Below are 17713 nucleotides of genomic sequence, written 5' to 3'. Positions count from 1 at the left end.
GTGGTTAAGGTATTTGCTGCTAAGCAAAATGTTGGTGGTTCAAACCCACCAGTTGCTCCATGGTAGCAAGATGGGGTAGTCTGATTCCATAAAGATTTACAGCCTTGGAAACCCAATAGGGGTTGCTATTAGTCAGAACTGACTCAATGGCAATGAGTTGTTTTTTGATTGTTTGTTTTTGTTTCTTTGGTATCACTGCAATAAAGCTGAATAGCAACAAACAACCTCAAAAATCTCAGTGACATACAATAATAATTTAATTTTTTGCTCCTAGAACTGAAGGTCAATTAGTTTTGTATGGGTTTTATGAGTTTGATTGGACTCAATTGGGCCTGACTTCAAGCCACAGTCAGTTTTAGGTTTGCTTTAAGCGTCTTTCATTCTAGGACTCAGCTTAAAGGAGCAATAGCTACTTAGGATACACTCTTCCTATGGGTGGGTGTCAGAAGCAGAAGAGGGCTGGCATGAACCATAAGACCTCAGCCCAGACCTTGCAAAGTATCCTTATTCTATGGGCCAAAGCAAGACACAAAGCCAAACCCAACATCTAAGTGGCGAGAGGTATCCTCTGCTCACAAAGAAGACAGGAATAGAGGAATAGAGGAATAGAAGATAGCAAAGGAATAGAGGAAATGAAAAACAGATAACACTGTCTACCACAAGAAGCCTGAGAGATGAGCATTTTCTGAGAGGCAAGGAGACTTCTGGGAAAAAGAGGAATGGGAGTCATATTTACTCTTCAGAATTATTAAAGCATTATTGGGATGCACTTGAATGGCCCTAACCAAGGGAAGGTAGCAAAGAATGGCAAAAAGACTCCTGACATAAAAAATTCATAATAAGGATAGAAGTAGATGGCCTTGATGGAGGGCTGATTCTGTGTACACATTGTCTAATACTAGAATGCTTTTTGAGCCCTTTGGGGAAAATAATTATTTCTACAGATATAAAGTAAAATAAATATAGCTCAGAAGTATCTTAACATTAGGACCCTGCCCCATCCTTGGCCATTCCCTGCATTCCAGCATTTATGGGTAAATGGTGACACTGCTGAACAGCCATTTTTCCCTTTCTGCTTTTTGAGCCAGGAGAAAGCATGATTGACCCTTTAGGCATCACAAGCACTTCTAGGGTTGGCGATCTCAGGGTAAGGAACAGGGAGCAAAGACACACTTGTGATAAACAGGAGAGTTTCCTTCCTAGAAGGTCTGTAATGTTGTTGTTGTTAGCTGCCATTCAGTTGGAACAAAACACTGCCCAGTCCTGTGCCAGTCCTCTGATGGGTTGAATATGGGACTATTGTGTTCCATAGAGTTTTCATTGTTTGATTTTTGGAAGTAGATTGCCAGGTCTTTCCTCCTAGTCCATCTGAGCCTGGAAGCTCCACTGAAACCTGCTCAATGTAGCATCACAGAAGCCTCCACCAACAGACAGGTGGTGGCTGCACTTGAGGCGCATTGGCCGGGAATCAAGTGCTGGTCTCCCACATGGAAGGTGAGAATTCTACCACTGAACCACAAATGTCAGCCAGTTCCAAATTATTTTGCATGCCAAGTACAAAGAAATAGGTCACATTGATTAGGTAGAAATAAATAAAACTTCATCCCTACTCTCTAGGATTTCAGCCATTTTGGGTCTCTGTTGCTGTCAAATCAATTCCAACTCATAGTAACCCTATAGGACAGAGTAGAACAGCCCCACAACCCAATGCAAGGTTGTAATCTTTACAGAAGCAGACTGCCACATCTTTCTCCCACGGATCAACTAGTGGATTTGAACCTCTGATCTTACAGTTAGCAGCTGAGTGCCTAACTACTGTGCCACCAGAGCCACCTTCTTTTTGGATACACATGTAAAATAAGAGTAGTGGTTTCACGTTTAACATCTCTTCCAGTTCTACTATTCTGAAATTTTAAAGCATAATTCATCTTTCCATTGTCTAATACTGGTTTAGTAAGCATAATGTGTATTAAAGAGTGCCAAATTTAACAAGTTGTTTCATGCCAGCGTCAGCATTCCCTGTAGGATAGAGATTTGAGTATCTGCTGATCTATAACATCAACTACCTAATTGCAACATCAAACAGTAAGTTGGAAGACTTGCCAACTCATATGAGAAAGTACCTGACATTTCAAAATGTCTAGCTCCAGGCAAGCCTGAACCCTGAGGATATCTAGTGGGAATAATTGCTCTCATGACAGTTTGCTAGTCACTGTTTGACTCCAAGGACTAAATTAGTATTTTAACATCAGTCCAAAAGAGATGTGTGAAAATAAAATTAACTTCAGTATCAGTCCCTGGTTTCTTAGAGTTGTCACCACCCAGATAGTCAAGCCTCATGCAGTTCCTAAATCATTTGGAGCCAGAATAGTGAATTATCTGGAAAACCCATACATAGTAGTAATGGGAAATTTGCTCTCCAGAAAAGACTGACTTTCTGCCTTGGTTACCCAACTGTACTCCATGTTCTCTGACTGGACTGCAGTCTTGGGTGCATTTGCACGCCATTTGCTAGGACCTTTCCAAATTACCCAGCTCTGTGAAGCTCCCTCTCCCCAAAAGTTAAGCCCAATTCTTATATTTCCAGTTGAAGAATAATATTATATTGAAACTCAGAAACTCTGCAAGCCTTGGTATCTTTGCATAATAGTGCTACTAGGAGGCCTATCTTAGTTATCTAGTCCTGCTGTAACAGAAATACTACAAGTGGGTGGCTGTAACAAACAGAAATTTATTCCCTCACAGTTTAGGAGGCTAGAAGTCTGAATTCAGGATGCTAGCTACAGCTTTCTCTGCAGGTTCTGAAGGAAGGTCCTTGTCTTTTTGAGTTTTTGCTCCTGGGTGATTTTCATGTCAATAGCCATCTCTCTTTCTCCATCTCTGTTAGCTCAAAGGTTTGTTTAAAGTCTTTTATATCTCTAGAGATTGACTCTAGACACAACCTACACTAATCCTGCCTCATTAACATAACAGAATAACCCTCTCTCAAATGGGATTATAGCGTAGACCTAGAGGTTATTAATTACAACATATATTTTGGGAAGATGCATTCAATCCATAACAAATTTTACCCCTGAGAAGATGGCTTAGAATCTTAACCAAGAGTTTATAAGCTTAGAGTCTGAAGAGTTTATAAGCCATATCTCCCTTGACATTGCTATTTGTACTATTTAGCTCTATTATTGGGTTGTTGTTGTTGTTGTTATGTGCCGTCAAGTTGGACCCGACTCATAGCGACCCCTCCTTGGGTTTCCGAGGCAGTATCACTACAGAAGTAGGTTGCCTCATCTTCCTTCCGAGGAGTGGCTGATGGGTTTGAACCGCCAGCCGTCTGGTTAGCAGTCAAGTGCCTAAGGCACTACACTGCCAGAGCTGTAGAAGAGTCTTTTTCTGCCCTAGTGCACTTGCCTTTTAAGTCCCAACATGCTTCCAAGTTGAGTCCATCCAAGTTATGACAATTATACCAGTATGTGTCTTCAGAGAAATATAAATATGTTTATGTTACAGGAATATCATTGGCATCTTATTTTTCATTTTTCCTAACAGTGTATTATCATCAGAAATAACAAAAACTCTTACAATTTATGCATGTAAGCATTCTGCCCCTAGTTTCTATTGAAGCATTTATTAGAATCTTGAGAAATTAGATTCCTAAACTGCACATGGATTATTTATTCAAGATAGTGAAATTATTTAATCAAAATATAAAAATGTAAAAGACATGGACTCTTACTGAATCAGTGATCAAATCGCTGTTGCATAATATGAAAATTATCTGCTTGGAAATTTTTGGAGACTGCAGTCAAACATCATAAATTACCATGGAACATTAAGTAACAAAGGGGTAATCATGGAAAGGAATATTTTTAAATCAGAATTGTGAGTGGAAATAACAACCTTTATTTTGATTAATAAATGCATTTAAAAATATATTTTTTCTAATTTCAAACTTAAGTTCAATTTGAAAATTTTTAAATATAATAGAGCAGAAAGTATAAAATAAGTAATCACCAACAATCCCCCTTTTCAGAAATACCAGCTGTTAATAGTCTCCTGTTTAGCTCTACACACACACACACACACACACACACACACACACACACTCCCATTATGTATATATAAAATTAAAGAATAATTAGAATTATTCCTTTTATTTTATCTGCAGTGGTTGATAACCAGCTTTTTAATTTTACAAATATTTCGTTTGCCAATACACTTTATACTTTCAAAAGATATTTTTATATAGTATAATAGTTCATGGCTACTTCATAATTGATCATATGGATATACTATAATGTATTTAGCCAATTCTCCAATATTTGACTTTTGGATTGTTTCCATATTTGTGTAATCTATTTTAACACATTCTGATAAACAGCTCCTTAAATAAATATTTGTTCAAATCCTGACTACATTCTTCAGATACATTTCTAGAAGGGTCACTGCTAGGTCAAAAAAACAAACCAAACCCACTTCCATCAAGCCAATTCCAACTCACAACAAGCCCTATTGTGTTCCCAAGGCCATAAATCTTTAGGGAAGCAGATTGCCTCATCTTCCTTCCATGGAGTTGCTGGCAGATTTGAATCACCAACCTGCTTAGCAGTCAAGTGCCTTAGGCACTGCACCACCAGAGCTCCTTTTAAAGCATATGTATAACTTTCGGGCTTTTTTCATTGTCACCAAATTGCTATCCAGAAAAATGATACCAACTTATAAGATTGTGCCCATTTCTCTTTTACCATTGCCAATGCTTGACAATTAAGTAAAAGAAAGATCTCTACCAGCAAAATATATTAACACAGTTTGCAAGAGGGGAAAAAGGTCAGGTAGGTATTTATAAACAGCAACCTGAAGCTCAAAATTAAAACGATCACCTTCTGAAAGCATCACAAATGGAAGAAATTAAAAAGCTCAGCGAAGAATACGAGAAACAAAGACCACCCTCTTAAATACTAATTTACATTTAAGGAAAGGAGCCTGTCTTGGAAGATGTGCAGGCAGAATACTCTATAGAAGGAAGGAGAGTGAGATTTCCTCTCATGTACTTTGGACATGTTATCAAGAGGGACCAGTGCCTAGAGAAGGACATCATTCTTGGTAAATTAGTTTTTGTTGTTATGTGCCATCGAGTCATCTCCGACTCATAGTGTCTTTATGTACAAAAGAATGAAACACTGCGCAGTCCTGTGCCAGCCTCACAATCCCTACCATAACTGAGCCCATCGCTGCAGCCACCATGTCAGTCTAATTTGCTGAGGGCCTCCCCCTCTTTTGTGGACCTTCCACTTTACCAAGCATGACATCCTTCTCCAGAGAATGGTCCCTTCTGACAACATGACCAAAGCAGGTAAGATGAAGTCTGTCCATTCTTGTTTCCAAGGTGCATTCTGGCTACACTTCTTCCAGGACAGATCTGTTAGTTCTTTTGGCAGTCCATGGTACCTTCAGCATTCTTCGCCAGCACCACAACTCAAAAGCATCAACTCATCTTCAGTCTTCCTTGTCCAGCTCTCACGTGTATAGGGAAAAAGTAGGTGATTGAAGATACCATGCCTTGGGTTAGGTGGTAAAGTAGAGGGTCAATGAAAAAGAGGAAGACCCTCAATAGGATGGATTGACACAGTGGCTGCAACAATGGGCTCAAATTGAGCAACAATTGTGAAGATGATGCAGGACCGGGTAGTGTTTCACTGTATTGTACATAGGGTCACTGTGAGTCAGAACCTACTCAGATGGCACCTAACAACTACAGAGGGAAGCTTTATTGCATTATTCTGGTTAAAGGTACTCAAACTTGCACACCACATATGAAAATTAACTCAAAATGTGTCAATTACTCAAATATAATAACTAAAACCATAAAATGCCAAAATGTGGAAACAACCCAAATGTCCATCAACAGATGAATGGATAAATAAAATGTGTTATATCCATACAATAGAATATTATTCAGCTGCAAAGGGAAATGAAGTTCTTATATATGCTAGCACCTGGATGAACATTGTGCTGAGTGAAATAAGTCAGACACAAAAGGACAGATATTGTATGATTCCACTTCTATGAAATATCTAGAATAGGCAAATGCATACAGATGAAAGTAGATTAGTTACCAAGGATTGGGGGGAAAGCAGGATGGGGAATTATTGCATAGGGTGCAATGAGTTTGGGGTGATGAAAAATTTTTAGAAATGGATAATGGTGATGGTTGTAAAACATAGTAAATGTAATTAATGTCACAGAATTATACACTTAAAAATGGTTGAAACGGACAAGGGACAAGGTTGTAGTCATTTTTTGGTCACAACCAGCTACCCAGAGGGACTGAGCAGTTGAACTGGTGGGCTTGGGACCACAGTCGCAGGGGACACCAAGTTCAATTGGCACAGCATACTACACAAAACATTGTTCCACCTCCTACTTTGGTGAGTAGTGACTGGGATCTTAAAAGCTTCCAAGCAGCCATCTACATGCAACGATGGGTCTCTCCTTGTCCAGAGCAAAGAAGAATGAAGAAAACCAAAGATTCATGGAAACAATTAGTCCTAGCAACTGGTACATCATGCGATCCACAGCCTATATGACTATGAGACCAGAACTAGATGGTGTCCGGCTACCACTGTCAACCACTCGGAGGAGAATCTATGTAGGAGATCCTGTATAGAGTGGGAGAAAAATGGGGAATAAAACTCAAAATCATTTGGAAAAAAAAAAGGCGGGGAACCAGGTTTGCCGGTCTGATACAGCCTGGTGGAACCACTGAGACTATGGCCCCTAGCTGCCCTTCAGGTCTGGAATTGAACCCACACCTGTGGTTTCCAGCTGGGCAGAGGACAGGTATATGAGTTGAACATTTACCTGAGGTAGATACTCTCCTTGGAGAGAACAATCATGGGAGAAAATGGGGCTGTTTACGGACAGATAGACAGCTTGGGGGCAGGAGTGTATGGAGGAATGGACACAGGGAAGAGGTAACTATTGGGAGGAAGTGGGAGAGAAGCTGTTGCATTATGGTAAGTTGTAGTCAATGTTGTGAGACAAAGTGTATGTGAACTGCTCTATAAATTTTCCCCAAAATCACAATAATAAAAAAAATAGTTGAAGTGGCAAATATTTTATTACATATATTTTACCATAATAAAGTTTAAAAATATATTTTAAGAAGCAATAAGCAGATTATAATAAAAGGTAGTACTCAAGTTTGGATTTCATGGTTAGAATTAGCCCATATTTCAAAATCTCCAGTGTTTTAAGCTATATCTTTTCCTCCACACTACTGAGATATTAAAGTGTACACCCACATGAAATGTTAATTTTTGCCTTTTTAACCTGTTGAGGGCCCTAACAATATGATGTATTCTCCATGCATTGGGTGTAAGGACACATAGAACAAAATGTTACTGCTTTCAGTTTTACAGCAGTTATGGTGTAATGGTTAATGATATGTGTCAACTTGGCTAGGCTATGATTCTTAGTAGATCGGCAGACATTGGACTGATTGCTTTTCCATAATGTAGTATAATGTGATCACCTCCATGATGAGATCTGATATAATGTAATCATCTGCATCATCAGATCTGACATGAGCAGCCAATCTGTTAAAAAGGGAGTTTCCTGAGAAGTATGGCCTGCTTTGAATATATAAATGGATGGTATAGCAAGGTTCACTCTCACTCTGGATCCTGCGTCCAATTTGTCATCATCTGAACTTCAATTCTTATTTCTTTTTTTTTTTTATATTTTATTTATTTTATTTTGATTTGGGTGAAGATTTACAGAGCAAATCCACTTTCCATACAGCAGTTCACATATACTTTGTCTCATGTCATTGACCACAGTTTACCACAATGCAACAGCTTCCCTCCCACTTCCTCCCCATAGTTACCTCTTCCCAGTGTCCATCCCTCCATATTTTTCTGCCCCCTGAGCTGTCTCCCTGTGCATAAGCAGCCCTTCCTTCTCCCATGATTGTTCTCTCCAGGGCATGTGTCTACTTGAGGTAAATGTTTAACTCATATGCCTGTACTTTGTTTGGCTGGAAACCACAGGTGTGGGTTCAATTCCAGACCTGAAGGGCAGCTTGGGGCCATAGTCTCAGTGGTTCCACCAGGCTCTATTGGACCAGCAAACCTTGACCTTCAATTCTTGGGACAGGAGCCAGCAGCCTACTGTCTGATCTGCCAATCTTGAGTTCATCAGCTCAGGCAATCGTGTGTCAGAAAAAGCCTCCATCCTAATGCCTTACCCACAGGACTTGCCAGCCTCCACAACTTCGTAAGCCATTTCCTTGAACTAAATCTCTCTCTGTATATTTATGTATATACACTTCACTGGTTTTGCTTCTCTAGAAAACCCAGCCTAAGACTTATGGGATGGCTGTATCATTTTTAGTTCCTTCCTGAGTTTTAAGTGATAAGAGGGATTATTTTTCTAGTATGAAGAGTATTTGTCACAGGAACATTTAATAAATTACCAAAGTAAATTATAAATGATAAGACTTCCTACTTTAGGTGGAATTACTTGAGTTGATCACCAACAGGTTGATGACTGCTTTTGAGGGCATTTCTTCTATTTGTAGAGGCCTCTGAAGATTTGCAAGAAATGAATCACAAATGTTTACCCGGAAATAAATTTTTTAACATTTAAAATTTTCTATAAATGTCAAATATTATATTTATAATATATATATGATATTTTGTAAGGAGAGAATTTATAATGGCATTTGTGGCTGAACCTTTTTTTTTTTTTACTTTGGCAAAGGACACTGGTGATATAAATCATTGTAAAGAATCTAAGTAGATTTCTAGAGATCTTCATTTTTACACATTCTGTTAATACATACAAGCATTTATGACTTGGCTCACAGCTATTTAAATGATTCTATGCAGATGGAAGGGAGCTCTGGTGGCATAATGCCTTAGGCATTTGACTGCCAGCCAAAAGGCTGGCAGTTCAAACCCACCAGCCACTCCTCGGAAAAAAGGTTGGGCAATCTACTTCTGTAGAGATAGGGCTTCAGAAACCCAGGGAGGGGTCACTATGAGTCGGATCCGACTCGACAGCAGTAAGTTTTGTTTTGTTTTGTTATACAGACAGAAATTGTACCACATGCTTGTTCCAGCCTTGTACCTCATCAGAGTCCACAGAAGAAATAAGCACAATGTTGACTATGAAGCATGTTTTCATAATCCTAATCTTTTGCAAATCAATTAGGAAACTTGAGTTGTAGATGGTACACTGTTAATTAGCAGAAATGTGCCCTGTGCTGGAGAGTGCTTATAGTTCACACTTCCTGTTTACACTGACATGGCACTTGCATGTTGCTGTAGTAAAATAAAATTATTTCAGTAAAATACATTATTGCCACAGAATTTACTTGATCATTCCTCCTCCTATTTTAGATTGTACAGACTACATCTAACTTAAAAATCTTTTCGTGGGCAAACTTATTCATGTAAAAAATCTTAGTATGAAGAAAAAAAAATCACAATTTTTTTTTCTTGTTAACCTGGATGTGAAATAAACATTTTGTTTGGAAACTTCATAAAATCCTTAAAATTTGAATGATATTTAAAATGAATACTTTGGAAAGCCAACAACTACTTTCTTCTGCCATCTTGTCAGCATAAGGATGTAAATGCTTAGGGTCAGGAACTGTACTCTGCACAGTCCCCAGGGCACAGCAAGTGTCCCAGAAATATTTGTGGGTTGTAGGGAGTCTAGAAAGCACCTCCAGAAACTAGGACTCCTACTTTCTACATCCTCCATTGATGAGTAGTGACTGGGATCTCAAAAACTTGTGAGTGACCATCTAAGATGCAACAATTGGTCACTCCTCATCTGGAGCAAAGAAGAATGACGAAAACCAAAGACACATGGAAACAATTAGTCCAAGGGACTAGACCTCATCCTATATGACCCCAAGACTAGACCTAGATGTTGTCTGGCTTCCACTGTCAACCACTTGGAAAGAGATCAAAATAGGAGATCCTGGATAGAGTGGGAGAAAAATGTGGAACAAAACTCAAAATTATGTGTATATATATATATATAAAGACCAGTCTTACTGGTCTAACAGAGACTTTGTAAACCCCCAGGACTATGGTCCCTAGTCACCCTTCAGGCCTGGAATTGAACTGTGGCTCAACTTTCAGCCAAACAATAGACAGGTCCAGGAAGTGAACCACTGCACCAGGGAGGGGTGCTCCTTAGAATAATCAGCCATGAGAAATCAGAAAGGCAGCATTTGCATAGAAGAAAGCTCAGAAGGTGGGAATCCATAGGAAAGAAGGACACAGGGAAAATGTAACCACAGGGAGGAAGTGGGAAGAAAGCTGCTACATTATGTGCTACATTATGCAATCAATGTCATGAACAAAATGTGCATGAACTGTTGAATGGAAAATGAATTTGCTCTATAAACTTTCACCCAAATCACAAATTAAAAAAAAAAAAAAGAAAGAAGAAGAAGAAGAAAGAAACTAGGACTCTATCATTTTCTCAGGCTCACCAGAATGAGATGACAGGATGCGATTTTATTTACCTTACTTAAAATAAAGTTCCCCAAGCCTTGAGATTGACACACCTCACAATGTTAGGCAGCTTTTTGACATTTACTACTACATATTTGGATGCATGACCTTCTTCTTCTTCTTTTTTTAACTTTCTGTTGGTTTGGTTTTCCCAGCAGAGCTCAATTATGCCAACTATGACTAGGAAGTGTCAATTTGCCACCAACTAGCTAAAGTACAAATTTGAGGAACAGTTAATGTGACTACTCTGAAAGCCTGGTGTTTTAGTCAGAGATCTCTAGAGAAAATGAGCCAGTGTGATACATGTACGTATCTGTATGGACGTATATGTGGAGAGATTTACTTCAAGGAAGTGAATTTTGAAATTGGCAAGCCCAAAATCTGTAGGTCAGGCAACAGGCTGGAGATTCTTAAAGACTTGCATCCCAAGCAGGTAGGTCAGGTGACGGAAAGAATAGTTAATGAAGAGAGAGAAAGTTTTGCCAAAAGATCTATTTATAGTTCGGAGGCAGAGCATACTCTAAGGAAACTCCCTTTTCAAATGATTGATTGATTACATCACATTAGATTACATTATGGAAAGTGATTACATTCCATTATATCAAATTACTGGGAACCATAGCCTAGTCAAGTTGCACATAAAATTAACTATCACAGTCAGATATCCTTGAATTCACCATATTCCATCATGAACTCAAGGTGAAGCTATTGTAGTCTTTTCTATCTACATCCTCCCACAAAATCAGCACCCACAATGTCTCCACTGCTTCTCAAGTTCTCACTTGGGAACAGAACTCTAAGCCCCACCACCCTAGTTTGCAAATAAAAGAGAAGTTTGGATGCCAGGTCAGCTGTAGTTAAACATCTTAAGTTTTCCCTCTCCACAATTTCCTTTCCTTAGAGCTTAGCATTGATCATTTTCTGGTAAACCACAACCAAACCCATTGCCATCAAGTTGATTCCAACTAATAGCACAGATTCCCTTGAAGTTAGGTATGACCATGTGACTTGCTTTAGCCAATGAAATGTGAGTAGAAGTGGTTGCATCTCGGTAGAAGCATTCACTGTTGATGCTGGACAGTCCAGCCCTCTTTCCTCACTGCCACAACTGTGGAGGACATAGATGATTTAGCTTGGGATTCCAAGGTGAGGACAGTCTCAATCCTAGCTCCCTGATGATGTGCAGTGAACATGTAGTATCAGGGAAAATAAGTTTTTGTTGTTTAAAACCACTTAGATTTACAGGTTGTTTCTTACTGCAGCATAACCTAGCCCAATTTAACTGACACATCTTCCCCTAAGTGGGATTTGTCCTGAGTCCAGTTATTCATTTATTCAAGACCCAAATCAGAACTTTTTCTCCCCATGTAACTATTTTCCTAGACCTGGGCTTCTCTGCTTCTTTGTTGTTGTTAGTTGTCATCACCAATTCCTGTTCTTGTAGACTGGTTCCAGGTTCTGAACTCTAGCCTGAGTTGGTTAACACTATCAGCATATCTTATGTCTGACTCCTGCCTACCCAAACCCTCAGCAGCACTCATTCTGGGTTCTACACAGCTCACTCCTGACATTTGTCAGAGCATTTCTACCCTCTTTTGACTGTCCTGTTCCCATCTGTGTCACTGAGTGATTGCAAATCCTACTGGGCCCTGTGGATATTGTATCTGATCCACAGCTGTGCCTTCATGATCAACTCTATGGTTTGGCCCATCTCCAGCTTCTAGGATCAATCTGGGACTTCCTGGTTCTGGCCTTACTTTCTAAGGATCAGCATCAGGTCATCTCGAGAGGAAACTCCCTCCAAGATAGTGCACCCAATTCAGTTCTTGGCCCTGAGTTCTGTTCTGCTCACCTCCCTTGAACTTAATCCCATACTACACATGGCCAGTCCCAGGAACAAGAGCTGGATTCCCACCTTCCTGCCTTATGGCCAACTTTCCTGATGCTGATTCCAGTGCTTCCAATCAGACTCCTTCCTCTTTTTGCATTCTTCCCTGCTGCAAACTTGGAATTAGATGAATAAAAATGACTAAATGGGTGAAGGAGGTATCTGAACTTTAAGCTCCTGTAACTATGATCCTTGTTATTGTTAGATGATTTAGCTTGGGATTCCAAGGTGAGGGCAGTCTCAATCCTAGCTGTAGCATAGTGCCTAAGGCACTTGACTGCTAACCAGAAGGCTGGCAGTTCAAACCCACCAGCCACTCCTCGGAAGGAAGGTTAAGCAATTTACTTCCATAGTGATACTGCCTCAGAAACCCAAGGAGGGGTCACTATATGTCAGTTTTGACTTGACGGCAGTGGGTTTGGTTTTTTTGGTTTGACTTATGGTAAACTTATGTATAACAGAACAAAACATTGCTCAAACGTGCATCATCCTTACAATCTTTGGTATGTGAGTCCATTGTTGCAGCCACCATGTCCATCCATTGAAGGTTCCACTTATTTTTGCTGGCCCTCTACTCTACCAAACATGACGTCTTTTTCTATCTTTCTTTTTTTTAAAGTTTTGTGTGTGTGTGTGTGCTTTTCAGTGGAGGTTTACAAAGTAGTTTACATTTCCATTCAACAGTTTCTTAACAAATTGTTCAGTGGCACTGGTCACATTCTTCACAATGCATGAACATTCTCATTATTTTGTTCCAGTTGTTCCATTTTCCATTAATTTAGTTTTCCTATCTCCTTACATTCTCATCTTTGTTTTAAAGTCATCATTGACTGTTTAGTCTCATATAGGTGATTTTTTTTCAAAGGAGCACAGTATTTATAGGTGACATTCATTATTTTGTGAGCCCATAATGTCCTTTTCTAGCAATTAGTGAAACACTAAGTGTCCTGATGACACTTTCCTTGGACACCATGTAATATTGGCCTGCTTCAAACAGAGCTACAGCAGGATCTATCTTGTCAGGTCTCAGTGGGCAGCTAGTGACTGCCTGCCCCCAAAACTTTCTATTACCATAATACATCCACTCTTCACTTATTGATATGGTTAGATTCCAAAGACCTGTGTTAAGTGAAAATCAGCATTATGTGAAAATGGAAGATGACCACATCAGACCACAAAATGGAGGATGATTACATCATTCCATTACTGCCAGATTATGTTGTTACATAACTGCCAAACCACTGAGAATCATGGCCCAACCACATTGAAACATAACCTTAACCATCACAGCCAGCATTACTCACATCTCACACCTCGGCTTTTGGTACTGTCAGACATATGTTGTTAATGCGCAAGATAGTTAATTTTTCACTATTGTCATAAATGTGAACTGTTGGATAATGAGATAGACAAGAAGTAAGGAGTAGGTGTGCAATGCTCACTGGTGTAATCCCAAGACATATCAGAAGTGGTCCTCATAGATAGGACAAAGTATTTGCGGTTAAGTCATTCAGTGACATAATAGCTACTTTTGCAACATGTATCTATTTTGTTAAGTTGAAAAACATGGACTGAGAATAAATAAAATTTAAATCATTTGAATACAATGGATTGAAGAGACACAACTCATTTTCCTGTAATTTTTACCAAGGTTCTGTCATCCATATAGTCAGCGTTACTAAGCCATCCTGGCTGAACCCAGCATTGAAGTATTCCTCATGGAGAAGGGAAGAGAGAGGTTTTGGAATCCTCAGGTAACATTTCTTTTTCTATTCCTTCCTTGGAGATGTTTAGAATATGTAGCCCTGGAATTACAGTTAGTGAAATTATCAGCACTGTGCCCATCCCTGCAGAAAGATGTACACTGAAATAAATACCTTAGGCACAGTGGCATGGCTTAGGTGGCATTCCAGAGTTAACAGCAAGCATATGCGTGATCTGCTAATTGACATTCCACCAAATGCCTCAAAATTCTCCAGATAGGCTCTACAAAAAAAATCATTCAAGACATGTACTTCAGGTAAATTCTAACCATAATCTGGGTGCATCTGAGTGATTTCAGACCTTCAGATATTAATCATTTGGCAGGACATAGAGTCCAAGAGAAACGGTGTGTGATGGATTTAAAAAGATTTAAACCATGAGTGATTGGAAAGAGTTCCAGGGAAATTGCTTTACCCTTACTTAATTAAAATCAATTCAAATGTTCTATATTTGGAGATGTTCCCTACAAGTACAGTAGCAAGAATCAGTATAGCACATAGCTTGTGTCTTGACAAGGTAGTTGATAAATAGAACTCCATGTCTTCCTGGGGAACAATTTTTTTCCTGAGTAATTAGTAACATCCTTCCCCAGATCTCTGCAAAATTTCACTGTTGAAGTCTAAACCTCATGAAACCCAACACAAAATGGTCCTTCTCTTGAACTCCCTATAATTGAAAGGGAGAGCTTGTGGAATTTTACGTACTTTGGGCAAGCCACACTCCTAGATTCAAAAGCCTAACAGGGTATTCAGCATCTGCAGGATGACGTTTTGGAAATCCATGTAGAAAAAGTTAAAGATGTTATTAAACTATGAGTCTGGTGGATTTGTGTGGAAAGAACCCCAAAACCAAACTCACTGCTGTCGAGTCGGTTCCGACTCATAGTGACCCCTCCTTGGGTTTCTGAGGTGCTACCTCTATGGAAGTATCTGTGTGAAAAGAGGACTTCATTTTCTTGCACATCACTTCCTTGCACATCACAGGTACTGTGTTTTCACAGATTGAAGGCTTGTGGCAACCCTGTGTTGAGCAAGCCTGTTGGCATCATGTTTGCAACAGCATGTGCTCACTTTGTGTCTGTGACACATTTTGATAATTCTTGCAGTATATAAAGTTTTTTCATAATGCACACTTGATAGACTACAGTATAGTGTAAACATAACTTTTATATGCTCTGGGGAACCAAAAAATTTGTGTGAAAATTTGAGTGATCAGATCACTTGCTGTATTGTGATGTTTGCTTTATTGTGGCAGTCTGGAACCAAACCTGCAATATCTACTAAGAAGACTTTTCACTAAGTTAAAGGTTTTATTTGAACTTCTTAAAATAAAATGGTATCAAGCTTTTTAAAACTCAGTTTTAGACATATGGCTTATTATTCAGGTAAATTGACATTTAAAATTAGTCATAGGTTTATAAAGTGTCTGAAACTATTAACACCTCAGAATAGTTTATAATAATGAAGACAAATTCAAGAGTACAGTTTAGGAAAATATCAAAACAAATATTTTGACTCAAAACTGATCCCACAATTTTTAAATCAGTACCTGTGGTTTGCAAAGATGGGGGAAGAGGACTTTTCATACATTGCTGATGGAAGTATGAATTGCTACCAACTTTCCAGGGCACAATCCAACACCACGTATCAGTAGCCTTAAAAAGTACATGCCCCTTGACTCAACATTCCAGTTTGTGGATTTTATTCTGGGGACATCAAGAGACACACAGAGATTTACATACAAGAATTGTTCATTGCAACATCATTCACAAAGATAAAAAACTAGAAACAGCATTATTGCCTAACAATACAGTATTGTTTAAACAGACTATTACAAATTCATACAATGGAACAGCAAGCAATTAAAACATTTTATTTTAAGCCTATTTAAGACATTAAATTAAAAATCCATAGAAAGAACAAATGGCTAATACATAAATATTTGTTATAAAAGTTGCATGGTACTGGACACAAATATCCATCAATGGCAAACTGCTTAAGAAATTGTGGGGAAGCTACAATGGAATACCATACCATGTCAAAAATAGGGAGTTTATGAAAATAGACTCATCTCTGAGTACATTGTTTTTAGGAAAAGCAAAGTATAGAATAGATTGTAAAGTATGCAAATATGTACAATTAAAAGAGATGTGTACATCTATATATGCATAGAAAATTTCTGAAAGTCTGGCAAGGAAACTAGTAACACTGGTAGCCTCTGGGGAGGATGGTCAGGAGTGGGAGACTTACTTTTTATTATGTAAGCATTTGTTTTATTTGAATCTTTTTTTCCCCATATGCCTGCATAAGTTAAAAATAAATACATAACAGTATGTATATATAAGTTGTAACTAATTTTGTACCTACCCATTTGAACAAGGAAGACTCAAAATCAAACAAACAATAAAAAAAATTACTAACAAGAGTTATATTTGATAAGTATATGCCCAAAAGAATTGGAAGCAGGAAAGCAAACAGAAACTTCTACACTAATGTTCATTGCAACACGGTTCCCAACAGCCAAAAGTAGAAACAGCCCAAATGTCCATCAACAGAAAAATGGATAAACAAAATGTGGTTTATCCATATATTTAATGGAATATTCCTCAGCCCTAAAGAGAAATGATGTCCTGATACATACAACAACATGGATTAACCTTGAAAACATCATGTTTAGTAAAATAAGTCAGAAGCAGAAGGGCAAATATTGTATGACCCCACTTGTATGAAATAGGAAAGGGGTGGGAGGGAGGCAACCTGGGAGAGTCTTTGCTCATGGGCCACTGAGTTTCTGTGCATAATTTGGAAACAAAGAGTAGATGAAACATACTCAATGCCTTTGAATTGTACATATGAAAATTGTATAATTGGCAAATGTTCTGTTATATATAGTTTACCATGATAAAATAAGTTTTAAAATGTAAAAAACAAAACAGAAAAAAAAATCCTTTCAGTGGTAGGCATATGACTATTGCTCATTTTCTTCTATGTGCTTTCTTATATTTTCTTTCTTTTTTTTTTTTTTGGAGTATAGTAAACATTGGGAAAAAATTAAGAAAATAATTAGAGGAAATTAAAAAGGTGTCTAGAGGTCTAATGGGACAGTAGCTGGAGAAAACAACTATCTTGGTTCCAGGTCAACATTGAGACTAAGTGTGGTCCAGGTGCTAGACAGGCTGGGCTTTGCTTCCCAGTGGAGTAGGTAATTACCACTGTATTATCACTATTCTGACTGATGCCTGCATTCATATAATTAGTTTTATTATTGGTAATCAGTTGTTCTTAAATCTTGCCTGCATACCTGGGGGCATTTGAAAAATATCTAAATATACCAAGCCCCACCCTAAACGAATGAAATCCAAATATTTGGGCACTCTGGAAGGTTGGGCAATCCTACTTCCGTAGTGATACTGCCTCGGAAACCCAAGGAGGGGTCGCTGTGAGTCGGGGCCGACTCGACGGCACATAACAACAACAACAACAACATATCCTATATGGGAAGCTCTGGTAGCGTAGTGGCTAAGGCATTT

This window comes from Orycteropus afer, unplaced genomic scaffold, assembly GCF_000298275.1.
Source record: "Orycteropus afer afer isolate SDZICR_OR568_19922 unplaced genomic scaffold, OryAfe1.0 scaffold00005, whole genome shotgun sequence".
Lineage (NCBI taxonomy): Eukaryota > Metazoa > Chordata > Mammalia > Tubulidentata > Orycteropodidae > Orycteropus > Orycteropus afer.
This window is presented reverse-complemented; position numbering follows the sequence as displayed.